Source organism: Stomoxys calcitrans, chromosome 4, assembly GCF_963082655.1.
Source record: "Stomoxys calcitrans chromosome 4, idStoCalc2.1, whole genome shotgun sequence".
NCBI classification, from domain to species: domain Eukaryota; kingdom Metazoa; phylum Arthropoda; class Insecta; order Diptera; family Muscidae; genus Stomoxys; species Stomoxys calcitrans.
In genome coordinates, this window is record NC_081555.1 from 79,762,693 (window position 1) to 79,783,053 (window position 20,361).

Here is a 20,361-nt window from a genome sequence, read left to right on the forward strand (position 1 = left end):
AATGTCATGACGATCAAGAATATATATACTTTATTGGGTTTTAGACGAATATTTCGATTAGTTACAAACAGAATGACGAAATTAGTATACTCCATCCTATGGTGGAGGGTATAAAAATTATATCGTTTTTGAGAATGCTTTCATATGTTACTGCTATAGAAAGGTATCATCCCAGAAAGATAGGCTGGCTTCGCTAATGGACAGAACCTATATGTACTGATAACGGATACAAATATGCTCTATGTGCCGTGAGGGAGGAACATCGGGAGAATCGTCTATATGACGACCATATCGAAAGCAGGACCTATGTTTCCCATACTTGCCACTTGGCATCATTCATAACTTCGTTGTCGGATAGCATCCTTAGTGAAACCAGTAGTGAAACAGATAGACACACGGATGTACAGATGAATCTTACTCGACTGCTTCAAATATTAATAATTGATTGTACAAATATGACTGAGAATGCGCCATCAAATTTATGTAGACTCCAAAATCGGGATTTTCCCATATTTTTCCCCAATTGTAGGGAGTCGGGACAACCACAGAAAGTCGGGATAATCCCGATCAGCGCCGACCATCTGGCAAGCCTTATACCACATGATGTTCTATTGTGACTCCCAACATCTATTTCAAGTACCGTCCACAGCCTGAAATTGCAGTCATATAAACTATGTAATCATCCCATTAAACTTCTTGATCTCACATAAGGCACGATTTTTATTCGAGTAAAAGAATTATTTATATAGACTTCTGCTTCGACTCAGGAACGGTTGGACCGATTTTATTGAAATTTCCAGGACTTGTTATTGTGGATTTAATAGCTTATTTGATGGTGAGCATGGATTAGCAGTGGGGTCGTCGTGGATTCTATTCTCGCCAGAGAGGTCTGTTGAAGTTTGGTATCACCATGGTCAAAATTGTCTAAGTGGGCTTAATTTAGATAGCCACAGCTGACCCCAAAACGCCAAATTTCAGGGATAAGTGCACGTATTTACCGAATTTTTAGTTCTTTATTATGAATGAAGTCTATATTTGTTCTTTAAGTGATATGTGTGGTAAACCCATAGATTCATTGTTTATTGTTACACCCCATTACACACATATGTGGGATAAGGCAATACTTTAGAGTGCGATATGCGGTACTTTAAATGGATGGATGTGACTGCCACATCCAACCAGCCTGCCACTCGTGTAAAATTGGAAAAAGGCAAAGTTAGCAAATGTAGTTGTAACACTCCCGACATCGATAATGGAGCTTGAGTTGGTGATGTTTTGGTATTGGTAAGTCGTTGACAATATTGGTGTTGATGTTGATGATGATGGCGGTAATGCTGATGGTAACGACAGAATGTAGAGAACAACTGGCGGCACTAGTGTCTGTACATAGCCATTTGTGCAACATGTGAAGTCATTAAAAATATCAATTAACTACTGACGGGAAAAATTGAAAATATTTATACGAACTTAAAAGGAAAAGTAAGAGAATCTCTTCAAGATATGTTCAGCTTGATGTTAAATATTAAATGTGCAAGACATTTCCGTTTTGCCAAAAAAAAAAAATATATATGGAGCACGTAATTCTGTTTAATACCATGTGATACAGATAATGATATGAATTTTTTGGAAGAAATCTGTGTGTAATTAAATTTATGTTTTAAGATAATGTTGAAGGGGTTGACTGATACATATAGTGTTATGTCCATTATACGTTATTATATACTTTTGTGAAAATAAAATTCTAAATTTTTGTTTTATTGTACAAACACAAACACTTCAACCAAGTAAAAGAATATTAAGTTCGGCAGCGTAAAATCTTAAACACCATCCATCATGAAACTCATTTATTGTGTTATTTAGAAATTTCCATAAACAAAAACCAAAACTAGGATACGTCCAAAAATTAGCCTGTTGCCATTAGCAAACAATGTCTGCTGATATTAGTGGTAGAGTAAACCTTTTACATTTTTAATGATAATTTGCAAATATTTTTTGATTTCTAAACAACAGAGAATAAATTGCTATGGTTTATATGCCAGTCTGCCATCAGACTCACTTAGACGTTTTCATCCGTTGTGATACCACAGGAACAGAAAAAGGAAGATGCCTTCCAGTTCCTACCGTTGAACCATCCAGATTGCATTGAAAACCCCAACAACTTGCGAAACCCAACACTAAATCAGACCAGTTCTGAAAGAAATAAGAACCTGTGCAGGACACACACACAGCCGATAATCTACGGTCTCTTCTTCTTCGACGTCCTCAACCTTTAATCATGTTTTCCGATCAGACAATGACCTGTCATGAAGGAAATGATGACTGAGATGTCCGTTTTAGCTAGCGACAGCAAAGCCTATACCTCCTCTTCAAGTCAAGACCAGGGGATTACATATTTAGAATGCCAACAACCCCCCTTTTGTGACTATTTATCATTCATTGCCATTCGGGCCTGATCCAGAAGACTTAGCTTACATGTCACTAGAGGCATTCGCACAGTTCCCCGTTCCCCTAGAATGTGTAAGGTAATCCCAAGTGTCACAAATTCATTCGCTCTACAATTCCCTGGGATATCTCTGTAGCCCGGCAGTCAGAAGAGGTGAATTTCAAACTGTTCAGCCATCTCGTTGAATTGGAAATACGTTCTGCAGGGATCTAATGGCTATTTGAGTAGTTACTTATGCCAATCGTCATTATGACATTAAATCTTAGTCATTCCACCACTTCTTTAATGCAAGGATCTCCCCTTGATACACACTGCAGCGGTCGGGTACTCACTGACACTGTCATAGTTATATGACCAGTCATAGTTCTATGACCAGTCATAGTTCTATGACCAGTCATAGTTCTATGACCAGTCATATTTCTATGACCAGTCATATTTCTATGACCAGTCATAGTTCTATGACCAGTCATAGTTCTATGACCAGCCATAGTTCTATGACTATGACCAGTCATAGTTTTTCAGAGTACACTCCAAAGCAGAACTGGTCGTTTAATTTGGAACCATTCCTAAAGAAGACCATGTAACTTTTATTACCAGGGATATTGTAGTTCCAATGGGTTCTATTACGAATAGTGGTACATCACTTTTATCAAAAACCGGCTCAGGTAATGTGTAATCCACACTGCCTGGAACATTGGACATTTTAACAAGGATAACAGTGTCCGTAGCCACCGCATGACCAACTGGTGTGAAGCTAAGGGAGCTGGTCGCAGCAATTTGCCCAGCCACAATGTCCAGGAACATTAGGTGTAGCATTAAATACAGAGCATCAGATGGTGCCGTCCTCATTGCGGCTGTGATGCATAAACAAGCCATCTTAAGGATCCGGCAGAGTATTGATCAGTAGGTGGACTTTTGAATAACCGTCCAACAATTCACAACACCATATAGCATTATAGGTCTGACAACTGCAATGTATACCCATAGCATGAGTAGTGGTAACTACTATTTACCCATATGAATTAAATAACTTAAACAACTAACCACTTAAATTCAATATTTTATCCCTCTTTAAGACATCTCTGTTCTCAGATAAATTTATAATGCCATAAAATTTATTAAACTGACAGCATAAACCTCATCACCTAACCTACCCTATACAACAGTAGTGATACAGGGTGATACAGTGATAGTAATACAGAGAGAGATATTAATACAATCTACCAATGCAAGGCATTGTCGCAAAGCGAAACGCGTCGCGTAGTGGTCTTTGCGTATCTTCTGCCTTTCGTTTCTTCCTCAACTCGAGACAAAAGAGATCGTCAAACACTTTAAAAAAGTAACAAATACCACTGATATTGTGGTGTACAATTGACTATTTTAGTTTTTATTCGCAATGCTTACAACTTGTAAAAATAGCGTTGAACGTCGCGTCGATTGGCAAAAAACACCACAAGTACGCCCAGTGTGGATTATATTAGCTAATGTTGGCTCCTTTGAAGAATTTAATTAATTTTTCGTAAAACTACCGTACAATGTAGTTAAAAAGAAAATGTAATCCACCATATCATCTACCTAATACCCCATACTTCATAAATTACTTAATTAACTATTTCAGACGTAAAATGATGTATGGGTGAGGGCAGATGTGGAAAAAACAAACTTCAGACGTCCTGGCGCTAGGTTTCTGTGATTAAGAAAAAACAACAACCTGTCAAATTTGCGAAAGGCTGATTGAAGGGTGAAAATACCCTTTTTCTATAGTTTTTTCTGATTGTCTGGTTCCTTGTATTTTTTGTGTTATTTGGTTCTACACACATCAGCAAAACAGGATATCCTCAATGTTTGTCAGAGAGAAGGAACACATTAAGCTCTAATACAATTCACACATCCGGTCAAACCCCTTTTCGGCTTGGACTCTGGTTGATGCGTACAGAGAGTGTATGGCACAAGGGTTGAATACCTCCCGCACTTCGAAATTATTTTTTACAACTTTGCCACATGCCGCAGTTTTTGTTCGTATGCAAATGAAAAATGTGCATAAATCAAATTTTTGACTGATTTCCAAATACTGAGATTTCGTAGAACTTCGTGTGTGGGAGCTTTGTTGACCATTCTGTGTGTTGGAGTCGGGTGTGTTACGGGTCAGGGTGGGTTGCGTTCGTCCATACAAATACTCACCGGACATTATTTAATTACCAATATGAGTTTGGCATACAACAGACAAGCGAAAAACAACCAACATAACAGAGTTGTCGACAGTGATTTGTTGATTTGATAAGGGTCATTTGTCAAAATAACTTTGTTTTCGATAACAAGACTTGAACGGACTGGTTACAGAATGGAGGAATCGGTGATGGTAGTTCGTTCGTTCGTGCGTAGCAATCATCCATTCCGTAGAAGCAATGTGTGGACGCATAAATTTAAGCTGATTGATAAATCAATCTGATGGTCATGGTGGGAGACATTAACGTTGCAAAATGATTTTAATGCGAATATGTGAAGAGACTTTAAGAGTACTAAAATAAAAATTAATTTGTGAAACGATACTTGCCAAACGGATAATTATTTCGAAAAAGAATATTTCCACAGTAATTTAAAAAAAAAAGTTTTTTATTTAAATGGTGGTTCGGTGTTCGCTCTCATTTCGGAAAATTAGTCCTAAGGATTTACACATGCTACAGTGATTTAAGCAGGGATCCTAATTTTGTCATTGTTAGAACCCGGAGCGGAGAGGGTGCGAAGCGGTTTCCAATCTCAAAATCCGCTCCGCTCCAAACTAATGAGCTTGTGATTTTGGCGAAATTGAATAAAAATTTAAAATTATTAAATTAACAGAAGATAACTTAAGAGTTCACTTTCGTAAAATCGTTATCGAAAACATATTAGAGAACCGTTTTCTAAAAATTTTAAAAAGTTTCGTCTTAGAGTCAAAACGAGGTAAGATCAGTCGGGCCGAATATTGTATACCATACACCATAGATCGCTTTTGTTAAGTTCTTTGTACGGTTTCTCTTTATAGGCAGAAGCTAAAAAGGACCAAGCTGCAAACTCCATGAATATTTATACCCGCCCCCATAGGATTAGGGGATGTATTCATTTAACCATTCCGTTTCCAACACATCGAAATATCCATTTCCGACCCTATAATGTATATTTGTATACTTTGGATCATCAATAAATTCTAAGACGATTAAACGACGTTCGTGTGTCTGTCCGTCCCTCTGTTGTAATTACGCTACGGCGTTCAGACATTGAGATATTGAGCTAAAGTTTGACACAGATTCGCATTTTGTCTATACGGAGGTTAAGTTCTTGAATGAGTAAAATCGAACTATATCTAGATATAGCTGCCATATAGACCGATCTCCCGGTTTAAGGTCCTAAGTTCAAAAAAACGTTTTTATTGTCCGATTTCGGTGAAATTTGAGACTGCAAGTTGCACTAGGGCCCATGTCGGGCCAAAATTAGATATAGCTGCCATATGGACCGAGCTACCGACTTAGGATATTAAGTCCATTACAGGCGCGCTTACCACCCGATTTAATTGAAATTTAGAATAGTGAGTTTTTTTTGCCTGTCGACTTATGGAACGAGTATGGTCCGTATCGGACTGTTTTAAGATATACTTGGCTTATTGACCAATCTGCCTAAGACCTCTAAGGCTATTTATTATCCGGTTTCGATAAAATTTGGAACAGTAAGTTTTATTATGACCGCCGGCATCCAAACCGAGTATGGTCCGGATCGGTACATTTTAGGGTATAGCTGTTAAATACGATTTACTGAATTAGGGTTTTAAGTCCATTAAAGCCCCATTTATGATGCGATTTCCCAGAAATTTGAGACAGTGAATTGGGTTAGTCCTCTCGTTGTCCGACCTAAACATGGTTCAGATCGGACTACATTTAGATATAGCTGCCATATAGCCCGATATGCGAATTGAGGGGTTTAATATCATAAAAAGCCGTACTTCCCTATTTCGCTGAAATTTAGAATAGTGAGTTGGACTTAGTTTCCCATCTGGCCGAACCATATTTTGTTCAATTCACACCATATTTTGCTATAAATTTGGAACATGGAGTTGTGCTTGGCCATCCAGCATCCGAACCGCTTATGGTCCATATCAGACCATATTTGCATATAGCTGCTAAATGGATCGATCTGTGATCAAAAGCCCTCATTTATAACTTGATTTCACTGAAATTTGAAACTGTGACTTGTACATCTGAACCGAATATGATCAAAATCGGCCTATACGTGGATATTTATATAGATATAGTAGGTTTATAATAAAATAGGACAATATATGAATCCATTTTGGTGGGTATCCATAGGCCGAACTTAATACGTTTTTACTTGTTTTTTAATGTAAATTTGGTTAGGAATTTCTTGTATATTGCGATATATGACTAAGAAGTAACGTCGTAAGATCCGTTTATATGGGAGCAATAGTGACGGATTGAGATCATATTTGGCATAGATGTTGGAGGAAAAATCATTAGGAGAAATATTTCATCCAAATCGAGTAATAATTGCCCCCTCTAGAGGCATAGGAAGTAAAATCGGAAGGTCGGGTTATATAGGTGTTTTATCAGGACAATGACCGGTTCGGAACTTACTTGACAAGGATTAAGCAAAATTTTAGAAAAATCCGATAGGATTTGCTCCCTCTAGGGGTTCAAAGAATACAATCGGGAGATCGGTTTATATGGGAGCTATGTACGTTTATGGACCAATTGAGACTATATTAGACAAGAATGTTAGAGGTCATAAAAAACCCGGTTTGCAAAATTTCAGCCAAACCGGATGACAATTACTCCCTCTAGAGGTTTAAAAATCAATGTGATAGATCGGTTTATATGGGCGTTTTAGAAAGATATCGTCCAATATAGACTCGCCGTCTATATCGTCAAGAATATCAGAGTTAAAAATTACTTAATGTTGTAAATGTAATGACAAAATTAATATATGACGATGTGTATATGAAGAAAATTTATAAAAATAGTCAATTAAAATGCAAAGGAGCGAGAACGGAGCAAAAAAAAATGCCGGAGCCGAGCGTGGAGTGGAGCGGAAAAGTTTTTGCCGGAGCGGGAGCGGAGCGGAGAGGAATATAGGTACCCGCTCCGAATCTCTAGGAAGCGTAGATTGGTTTGGTCAGACCAATAATGACTTTTATGACTTCCCTACAATTCATTAATCATTTTTATGAAAAGGAAACTTACTCTATAAGTAAAATGAAGAATTCAAAAAAAAAAATTAATTATTTTAGACATTATATGTTAATGAAATTAATACCTACGGATTTAAGCGGACGTAGTTTGGCTGGATTACAGCGTAAATTTTGCAAATTCTGATACTGTCAACAGATTAGAAACATTTATTAACACTTTTTAGATTAAAAACAAAGTTGACTTAATTCCAAAAAATATAAAATTTATTCGTTACATTTTATTTGTCAATATTTTATTAATTTGTGTTTTTATACTCATCACCATAAGATGGTGGAAATCACGATAGCTGTCGAACGAATAGAGATATCTACTTGAAATTTTGCACAGGGACTTCATGTTGACGTAAATCGTAGGGGATTGCCTTCGGTTGAAATTGGGGCCTTATCGCATTAGATTTGGATATAGGCCCATATAAACGGTTCTCCCGATTTGACTTCTTTAGCCCCTGGTTATCAAATTTGGATGACATTTTGGAAGGAATGTTCTTTAAGGACTTACTGCGCCAAGTGCAGTCAAAATCGATAATTAACCTGATAAAGCTCCCACAAAAACTTATCGCCCCATTTGGTATCTATGTCTCCGGAAGTTTTAATTGCTACCCGATTTGGCTAAAATTTTGCTCGAAGTGTATTGTAATGAGTTCCAACATCCATGAAAAGTATTTTCTAAATCGGTCTATAAGCTAATATAGATTTCATACCCCGATTAGTCTTCTACGGCCCCTAGAAGCTTAAATTTTTGCCTCATTTGTGAGAAATCTCCATAATTTCGTTACCTTGGCCTTAATTTTCGTTTGAAACAATTATAATTAAAGAATGAGTTAATATAAAAACATTTTTTGAACCAAGGATAAACACCACCTTTACTTACTAGAGACGAAATGCGTATCCCTCTGGTTGATGTGTCTCTATATCATTCGTTAATCTGAAGACTGGTTGTGCGCTTGAAGCATTACTCTCAACTTGGTGTCAAGGCACCCACACCTATAGGATGGGGGAACAACATGCTACGGTCAGATGCCATCACCGAAGGTGTTGGGTCTTTGGATTCCATTTTGAACCTATTCCGGAAAGGCTTTCAGGTTATGGACCAATTCAGACCATAGTTGATGCAATTGGTGATGGTCAAACCAAAACACCTCATAAAATATTTCTGCCAAATCGGATAACAATTGCGCCCTCTAGAGGCTCACGAAATTAAGATCCGAGATTGGTTTATATGGGAGCTATATCAGTTTATGAACCAATTTGAACTAGACACAAATGTGAATGGTAAAACTAAAACAACTCTGCAAAATTTCAGCCTAATCCGATAATACTTGCTATATGGGAGCTATATCAGGTTATGAACCAATTTGGACCATACATTGCAGAATTGTTAGAAGTCAAAATTAAACACTTGGTGCAAAATTTCCACTAATTACGATAATATTGCGCCCTCTAAAGGCTCAGGAAATGAAGATCTAATATCGGTTTATATGACAGCTATACCAAAACATGGACCGATCCATGGACGATATCTAGGTTAGTTTCAAGAGGGGGTGTGGATTTTAATCCGCCCCATGCCAGTATGAATATACACCTAATTCAGTAATCGGCTTGTTGTGCGCTCTAAACACTGAAAAGCAACCTCGAAAATGAAAATTTAAGTTACGAATTCCGTGCCGCCTACAAAATCTTTAATTGTTTTCCATACCACGGACCTTTAGTTGGTTTATGTCTGGTATTGTGTCACCACCTAAGTGCCGCTATCTGTTAGCTGCGAAAGCCGGGCAATGACATAGTTAATGCTCTAACGTTTCATCACCTTCTCCACATGCCCTACACATGCTATCATTGCCGCACCGATTTTGAATAAGTGATCTCGTAGTCCTATGTGTCCCGTTATGATACCAATAGCTATACTGACCTCCTTCTGGCTTCCTTTAAGTAATATCCTCGTCTTCTCCGTCCTACCGACCGTTTTGCTGGTTCCACAATGTTACATGCGCATTCGTCGCACACTCCCTTAACTCGGACAGCGTCGACCCGAAAGGCTTCGAAAGTTTATTGACGGCAGTCCTCTCGCCTTCACTGCCAAATCGTCTGCTTTTTCATTCCCCCCTACTCCGCTATGGCCCGGAACCCAAACGATGCGGAATGTGCCTTTCTCAGAGAAGGCGTTAATCTGCTTCTTACACTCTAAGATTGTTCGTGACTTTACCGTCCTGATTGTTATTGCCTTATGGCCAGTTTACTGTCCGCAAACATGTTCACACTCGACGTCCAGGCGTAAGCACCACACCACATCATGCATTCCGTAATCGCCGGGACCTCCACCTGCAGGACCGTTTTATGGTCAGGCAGTCTAAAACAGATTTCAGTCCCTGGGTTCTCAATGTAGACCACAGGCCCACTCTGTTCTCTTGCTTTGATCCATCCGTGTAACATTATAATCCAGATTACAATACTAGGGTCCAAGACTGTGCCGCTGGCAGCAGTGTCTCGATCTCAAGTGTCATCTCAGGTATCCGATCGGAAACCTTTTTCATTCCGGACATGGCAAAATCGACTAAGAATGTCAATATTTCGATGTGTTACAAACGAAATGAACATAGTACCAGCCATTTGGTTGGAAAGTGATATTATACTTCATTTCAGACGGATGGTGTCAAAAAAAGAAATGTTGTGTCAAAAGAATAACTCTTCCACTTCAAGGTTCTCAAACCTCCTGCAGGGATCTTTAGTTAAAATTTAAAGGCTATCAATAGACGAAAAGTTAAGATTGTTATAAATAATCGCCATGAATTTAAAATTGTGAATTTTTGAAAGTTTAAATTAGAATTTTTCAATTTAGAATCATTCGTACGAAATCGTGGAGAAATAACCCTTGCAAAATGCATAAATTGCTGCTGAATTGGAAAGATAAAACCAAAACTAACAAAATATTAATCAAGTCTAAAAGACCTCCAATGTCACAAAAATTTTAACGTAGATTTCATACGGAGTGAGTTTGTGTTTGTACACAGAAAAAATATAGACCCAAATTTGACCGATAGAACATGGTATTGATTTATAAAAATCTTTTCAAATAACATTTTATTTGCTTTAACTATTTTTGATATAGAAATTCGAAATCTTTTGTAGCACGGAAAGTGATGGGTAAATAAGGCAAAATGTTGAACATAATTTTAATTGTACGAATTAAATTGTTATTTAATAGCATTAATTGTGTATTGAACAAAATTATATTGTGTTCCCTCTTACACATACGTAATGCGAAAAGTAATTCGAATAAAATATGTCTAGCTTCTATCGCATACAGGCACAAAGTGGCGTGGTTAGACAAAAACAAGTAAAAGCGTGCTAAGTTCGGCCGGGCCGAATCTTACATACCCTCCACCATGGATCGCATCCGCCGAGTTCTTTTCCCGGCATCTTTTCTTAGGCAAAAAAGGATATAAGAAAAGATTTGCTCTGCTATTATTATATTATTACATATATACTATGTAAAATGTCTGCCAATTCGAATAAGAATTGCGCCCTTTGGGGGCTCAAGAAGTAAAATAGAGAGATCGATTTATATGGGAGCTGTATCGGGCTATAGACCGATTCAGATCATAATAAACACGTACGTTGATGGTCATGAGAGGATCCGTAGTACACAATTTCAGGCAAATCGGATAATAGCTGCGACCTCTAGAGGCTCAAGAAGTCAAGATCCCAGATCGGTTTATATGTCAGCTATACCAGGTTATGGACCTATTTGAACCATATTGGGAACATTGGTTGGATATCATAACAAAACACGTCGTGCAAAATTTCATTCCAATCGGATAAGAATTGCGCACTTTAGAGGCTTAAGAAGTCAAGACCCAAGATCTTATTTTCAACAGCTATATCAGGTTATGGACCGATTTGAACCATACTTGACACATTTATTGGATATCATAACAAAACACGTCGTGCAAAATTTCATTCCAATCGGACAAGAATTGCGCACTCTAGAGGCTCAAGAAGTCAAGACCCAAGATCGGTTGATCTTGGACCGATTTGAACCATACTTGGCAAAGTTGTTGGATGTCATAACAAAACACGTCGTGCAAAAATTCATTCAGATCGGATAAGAATTGCGCCCTCTAGAGGCTCAAGAAGTCAAGACCCCAGATGGGTTTATATGGCAGCTATATCAAAACATGGACCGATTGGCCCATTTACAATACCAACCGACCTACACTAATAAGAAGTATTTGTGCAAAATTTCAAGCGGCTAGCTTTACTCCATCGGAAGTTAGCGTGCTTTCGACGGACAGACGGACGGACATGGCTAGATCGACATAAAATGTCGCGACGATCAAGAATATATATACTTTATGGGGTCTCAGACGAATATTTCTAGTAGTTACAAACAGAATGACGAAATTAGTATACCCCCCATCTTATGGTGGAGGGTATAAATATCAAGAAAATGGAAAGTGTGGTTGTAACCTCTACATAAAATGTACTTTTTGTTATAATTTTAAAGTTAAACCAATTTATTGAAAAAAACTTTGGGCTGAAATAGTGTAATACAGCAAAATACCGTATGTGAACAAATTGAATGGATAAATTCAAACGCAACAAATTGGAGGACATTACAGAATGTAAACATGGTATTTAAAAGTACATTTTATAAATATTATCTTATTTTAAAATTTTTTTTATCCATATAGAGATTATATTGAATTGGACGCCGAGGATGGAAGATAACACATGTCGATCTAGGTTTCACGGTATACAATGCAAAATGCTTTGAGAAGTATTTATCACCATTCATTTTAAATATGTATGTATACAAATTATATTGTTTATACAACTCTTTACAGACGGTACTGCCGATGTTCCTTTTTTTAGAAGCTTGGGACTATTCAAAAAAATATAAATATGTTTTAGGAATATTTTTCATGTTCTATGCAAATTTTGCCCATGAACATTCCACTAGGGAACAGGGGCAAACTTCTCACATATCAATGAGTGCAGTCCGATTCAAGTTTAAGCTTAATGATAAGGGGCCTCCCTTTTATAGCCGAGTCCGAATGGCGTGCCGCAGTGCGACACCTCTTAGGAGAGAAGCTTTACATGGCACAGTACCTAACAAATGTTGCCAGCATTAGGAGGAGAAAACCACCGCTGAAAATTTTTTTCTGATGGTCTTGTCAGGATTCAAACCCAGGCATTCAGCGTCATAGGCGGACATGCTAACCTCTGCGCTACGATGGGTACGGTTTTATACGCAATTATATCCAATGAAATAAAAAGTTTTTTATTAATGTAAAAAATAAAAATTATTTATTATACACTCCAGCATAGGATTCCGTTTGTAACACCTCGAAATATTCGTTAAGATCCCATGAAGTATATATATTCTTGATCGTCTCGGCGTCGACCGCCGACGACCGTCTGTCGAAATCACGAAAGAGGTCGAACGCGTAAAGCTAGCCGCATGAAATTTTGCACAGATAATTAATATTGATGTAGGTCGTTGGGGATTGCAAATGGGCCATATCGATCAGGAAGCCGCAATTTTTGCCATATTTTTTGCTGAAATTTTACAGATAGTGGTCCGTTATGACTTTCAACAGCAGTACCAAGTACGGTCTAAATCGGTTTATAACCTAATATAGCTCCCATATAAACCGAACTCCGGATTTGAATTCTTGAGTCGGTTTTTAATTTTTTTTCTGTGTATGCACTTTGCAATATAAAATGTTTTAAAATGTGAACATGCAAAACTGCAAGAGGCGTTTACAAAGTTGTCTTGAATCACGAGGCCTTACGAAAGAAGAAGAGAAGGCCCCCGATATATATTTTTTTTATATGGATAATAGAAAGGCATAAGTTTATTTTACAAATCTAAGCGGATATTGGACCATTGTATTAATGCCAGACTGGATGGTTGAGCATTTGTGAATAACTGAATTTGATTTCGTTTTGAATGTCGGCTATATAAAACCCTACGTCGGACAGTGGGATAAGGCAGAAAATAAAACTAGTTAAAAATCTGCTCGGATCCATATCAAACAAAAAATGATAAATGTATATTAAGGTGTATATACCATACTAAACGGTTATCAAAATCGCAATCTGCGACTAATTCTCCGAAATTTTTCCCAAGAAGAGATGGATTTAAAATCAAAATGGTGCTTCCTGCTTTCAACGACATTTTATATACATTTTGATGGGATACTAACTTGATGAAGAACTTTAATTCAAAAACCGCAAATTCAATCTTGTACTATAAGAGATCATCTCTTTTTGTTTGTCTTCTGATTCTATCTTTCATTAATTGATAAGATTCAAGCATTTGCTTGCATCTGCCAATACGCCCTTAAAGAGGCCTGAAATGAAATTTTTATCTCGGTTCACGTGTGTCGCAATAAAATGATAACATCCACATGTAAAACGACTCCTCAGTCTGAGCGTTATAAGACATAGCAATTTCATTTATTGAAGTTTTAATCAACGAAGGACAACATTCAAATGTCTAAATGAATATAACTCCTGCTGGTCAGCAAATCCGTCCGTCACCACCACGACAAATCTGCAAACAAAATTTGATGTTGACAACAAAAGAATGTAGACAGCTACTGGAAAGCAGTTGTTTTGCACCAACACAGACATACGATGGTCATTTATCTACATGTTCTGATATTTATACACCTGCAAGTGTTGTTTTTGTCATCATGAATTCTCAGCAGACGGTGGGCAGGCATTCGCCCGGCTATCTATTCATTTAACCTAAATGAATATACTATATAAAAAGTTGTAGTATGGTTTCGTCGAATGTACATCACTGGTTGATGTTTATGAGGCCTTTTGAATGTTACTTTTTCTCTTGTTTTATTTTGAAAAGAACCCGCAAATACTTAAAGTTGGTAGATGGTACCTTCGAATAAGTTGTTGGAAATATTTTCCATTAACTCTATTTGAAGTTATATGACTTTTAATAAATATAGTATTTTGTAGAAGCAAGTATAGTGGCATATTCAAACTTAGTCAAGTCCTTGGTAAAGCGTTGCATTTTAGAGGAGTGAGTGTTTAGCTATCCTACTAACATTTCTTGGGGATAGAAATTTGAACAGTTATGTTTTTCTGCATTGAAACTTATGGTCTACGGCCAGGGCCAAAACTCGCTTCCATTCTTTATGTGATAAATGCTGAAAAGAAGGCTGTTCCTTAATGGAATAATCATGTGCAAATATCCATTTTTGGAACATTCATAAATTGTTGGCCTATTTAAAGCGATCTGGATGGTTCAACGGCAGGAACTTATAGGCATCTTCCTTCTCCTGTTCCTGTAGTATCACAATGGACGAAAAACTCTAAGTGATTCCTATAGCAGACCGCCACATCAATCTAACCTGACCTTATCCCAATCCGCATTCGTTCTATTTTGCGGAGGGACAACTTCTCTAGTATTTTCACCAATGCTAAAGCAAATGTTACGATGATCAGAGAAGATTTTGTCACACAATTATCTTTCTTATACTGATTTAAACAGCTACAGTCCGGATTTTTATGCAAAATCGGAATTTTTCTATATATTACTACCCAAACCGGGCTAGCAACTCTGCGCCTTCCTTAACTCTCTAATATCTTTTAAGGGTGGGGAAACTTCGCCCTGAATGTGGATATCGAATTCGTGCCACTGTAGCCTATGTGGGCCTCTGACTCTGAACGCCTGCGTTCGCATCCTTGCAAGAACATCGGACACAATTTAAAGCGGTGGTTATCCCCTCTTAATGCTGGCGACATTTGCGAGGTACCCTTCATGGTCGGACTCGGCTATAAAAAAAGGTCCTTTATTACTGATAAACTCAATTTGAATCGGAAAGCACTTATTGATGTGCGAGAAGTTTGCCCCTGCTCGGTTCCTGGGCTTATTTTTTTTTTTTTAGGGTGTGTTTCGGGGGTGGTCACTTGGCCATTCAAGTAAATATAAAATTCGTGGTCTTATTTCAAACACATTTCATATGAGCCGCACAATGGCATGATCAGACAATTTCCAACCAAAAAAGCTTTTATATTATAGAGGAGGAATTTGGAGTGGGGCGGCTCCCCAAACACCCGACCCCAAAAATTGGGCAACTTACTGGGTACTTGGACCGAATTTTTATACCCACCACCGAAGGAGGGGGGTATATTCATTTTGTCATTCCGTTTGCAACACATCGAAATATACATTTCCGACCCTATAAAGTATATATATTCTTGATCAGCGTAAAAATCTAAGACGATCTAGCCATGTCCGTCCGTCTGTCCGTCTGTCTGTTGAAATCACGCTACAGTCTTTAAAAATAGAGATATTGAGCTGAAATTTTGCACAGATTCTTTTTTTGTCCATAAGCAGGTTAAGTTCGAAGATGGGCTATATCGGACTATATCTTGATATAGCCCCCATATAGACCGATCGGCCGATTTAGGGTCTTAGGCCCATAAAAACCACATTTATTATCCGATTTTGTTGAAATTTGGGACAGTGAGTTGTGTTAGGCCCTTCGACATCCTTTGTCAATTTGGCTCAGATCGGCCCAGATTTGGATATAGCTGCCATATAGACCGATCCTCCCATTTAGGGTCTAAGGCCCATAAAAGCCACATTTATGGTCCGATTTCGCTGAAATTTGGGACAGTGAGTTGTCTTAGGCCCTTTGACATGTTTCTTTAATTTGGTCTAGATCGGTTCAGATTTGGATATAGCTGCCATATACACCGATCCTCCGGTTTAGGGTCTTAGGCCCACAAAAGCCACATTTATTATCCGATTTTGCTGAAATTCGGGGCAGTGAATTGTGTGAGGCCCATCGACATCCTTCGTTAATTTGGCTCAGATCGGTCCAGATTTGGATATAGCTGCCATATAGATCGATCCTCCGATTTATGGTGTAAGGCCCATAAAAGCCACATTTATGGTCCGTTTTCGCTGAAATTTGGGACAGTGAGTTGTCTTAGGCCCTTTGACATATTTCTTCAATTTGGTTCAGATCGGTTCAAATTTGGATATAGCTGCCATATAGACCGATTTCTTGATTTATGGTTTTGGGCCCATAAAATGCTCATTTATTGCCCGATGTCTCCGAAATTTGGAACAGTATGTTAAGTTAAGCTCCTTGACATACTTCTGCAATATCGCACAGATCGGTCCAGATTTGGATAAAGCTGCCATATAGACCGATATATAGGTTTTAGGTTTTGGGGCCATAAAAGACGCATTTATTGTCTGATGTCGCTGAAATTCGAGACAGTGAGTTTGGTTAGGCTCTTCGACGTCCTTCTTCAATTTTGCCCAGATCAGTCCAGATTTGAATATAGCTGCCGTATAGACCGATCTCTGGATTTAAGGTTTAGGGCCCATAAAAGAGGCATTTATTGTCCGATTTCGCCGAAATTTGGGACAGTGCTTTGTCTTAGGTTCTTCGACATGTTTATGCAACTTGGCCCAAATCGGTCCAGATATGGATATAGCTGCCATGTAGACCGATATCTCGATTTAAAGACTTGGCCCCATAAAAGGCGCATTTAGAATCCGATTTCACTGAAATTTGACACAGTGACTTATGTTCAGTTTTCGACATCCGTGTCGTATATAGTTCAGATCGGTATGAGGTATATGAGTATAAGGTATGAAATTTTCACCGAATTTTGATGAAAGGTGGTTTACATATATACCCGAGGTGGTGGGTATCCAAAGTTCGGCCCGGCCGAACTTAACGCCTTTTTACTTGTTAATACCATATTCGTATTTTACTCTTGAATACCTTTCATTTGAGTCCCATATTGTCCTTATTAGTCCATTTTTAATTTTGGCTGGTGTTTCTGGGGTAGCGGAGGAGGGTCTGCCCTCTTCCGATATCAACAAATTATAAAGCGTATTCCTTCTTCCCGACTGTATCTACTACCGAAAACCTTTAATTTGAGTCCAATATTGTCATGCTAGTCCAATAAACCTATTTAAGGATGTTTTGGGGTTGGGGCGGCCCCCAGTTACTAAGACCCAATTTTTAAAATGAAATTCGTAGTCTACTCCTAAATACCTTTAATTTGAGTCCCATATTGTTCCGATCGGTACGCTTTTATTTTTGAGTAGTACTTTATAGTATAGGGTATAAATTCATTGGATTTGAAATAAAGATTTATATCAATCTTTTGATTTCAACCATTTTAATTTAATTTAGAAGTAATTTAATTACTTCTTAAGTAATTGGAAGAGATAGCACTTCAACGAAGAGCTTAACATAAACGGCGTATACCGATTACCCTATTGCCTACTATGTAGGTCTATATATACATCCTTCTAAACTTTACAAACACTTGTTATACTTTACGGAGAAATGTATGAATTGAATTATACAATTTTGTTTGTTTATATTCCTTCTTTTTTTTTTATAAATATGAATGAAAGCAGCAACCCTTGTCCGCTTCCTACATGCACGACTGTCAAAAACAACCTTAATATGTTTCACATAACTACTCAAAAAAGGACACACAAAAAGATACCATGTCCGTCTGACCTTTTTGTGTGTTGCCCAAATTGAAAGGAGCAGGAACGGGCAGAAAAATTTTTCATAAATTCGTTACATTTTCAAGGGTGAATAATATTTGCAATTGTAATTATTACCGGCTCATACTTGTATCTAGTGATGTTCAAATCCCAGACATACGCATACCCATGCCACATGTCGCATTCACTTACCGCCATAACATACATTGTGCTTTAAGAATGGGAATTTCAAAGCAGACACTCTCCGCAGCCATCCATAGGTCTTCCGGTTAGTCAGGTGGACGACGAAGCACAATTGCAAAGAATAATTGTGGCAGTGGTAGCAGAAGCTTTGGTGTTGTTGATGTTTACATAATGACCGTCTGGAATGAGCGGTTAAGCCACTAAAGATGCTAATTTTATTTAGTTGCACATTCGAGATTATTGCTCTTACCACTTGGGTTTTCCCGGTTGTTGCGCTCACTGATTGTGGTCCTTGAGCACATGTATGTAAGTTGATCTGACTTGAAGGGTGGTCCCAGGGCGTTTTTGTGCTCGGATATATTTTTAAATTCACAAAAAAAAAATCATTATAATTACATTGCATAAATTTATGCCATGTTTACATTCAGTACTAGTCTACGTATAATAAAGCCAACTGTATTAACTCACATTTTTGTTAAGAAATTAATTAATAAAATGGCTACAATGGGTGAATTTGCAACAAAACTAAGTACATTCCTACATAGTGATGCTAGAAATTAAATGGAAAGAACTTTTTTCTCGAACAGATCATAATTCGAATAGTAAGTTTGTTATACCCTACACCACAGGATGGGGTATACTAATAACGGCATTCCGTTTGTTATACCTTGAAATATTCATCTAAGACCCCACAAAGTAAATACATTCATGATTGTCATGACTTTTTAAGTCGGACTAGCCTGACTGTTCATCTGGCTGCCGTAAGTTTGCTAATGGTTGAAGGAGTAAAGCTAGGCGCTTGAAATTTTGCATTAAATAATTCTTATTAGTGTAGGTTGGTTGGGATTATAAATGGGCCGAATCGGGTGCCCCAAATAATTGGTCCCACATTTGGATTCGTATTCGTATTCTATACCCAAATACCTTTATTTTATCCCCACATTGCGATGGTCAGTAAATAATTGCCCTTTGTGGGAGCTTTTGGGAAGGGGAAGACCTCAGAAAATTGGTTACGAAAGTGGGTATCAATTACGTTATCTAATCCCCAATACCTTTCATTTGAACCCCACATTGACATGGTCCCCAATACCTTTCATTTGAGCCCCACATTAACATGGTTGGTAAATATGTCCGATTTAGGGGTGTTTTGGCCCTAAAAATATATCAGCATCGTGATCTACTCTCAAATATGTTTTTTTTAACCCATATTGCCATTAGACTCATAATTGGATATCAAATTAATTTTATAATCTCAAATACCTTTCATTTAAATCTCTTATTGCAAAAGTCAGCAAGTATGTGCGGTTTAGGGTATGGGCCCTAAAAGCTATCAATATATATATATTTTTTTATATCGGGAAAAAATAAAAGTGGACCGATCGGGACAATATGGCATTTAAATTAAAGGTATTCAAAAGTAGAGTACTGGGGGGCCGCCCAGCCACAAAACCCCTTCAAATAGATTTATTTGGCGATCATGACAATATGGGACTCAAATGAAAGGAATTACGGAGTAGATTGCGAAAATGGTCAGGAGGTCAGGAGGAATAGGCTTTATAATTTATTGATAACGGAAAGGGGCGGACTCTCCACCGTTACCCCAAAAACACCACCCAAAATCAAAAGTAGGCCTATAAGGACAATATGGGTATCAAATGAAGAGTATGCGGGAGTAGATAACGAATCTGGCATACAACATCATTTCGAAGTATAGGGGGTCACTCCACCCCCAACAACGCCCAAAACGGGCACATTAGCCTATCACGGATATATGGGACTCGGATCGGGACAATATAGGTATCAAATTATCAAATGAAAGGTATTGGAGAGTAGAATACGAATATTTTATTCATATATGAGTCTAAGTACCCATCGAGCCACCCCAACCCCAAAACTCCCCCAAAGAGACATTTGGACGTTCATTTCAAATGAAAGGTATTCGGGAATAGATATCGAATCTGGCATACAAAATCAGATCGA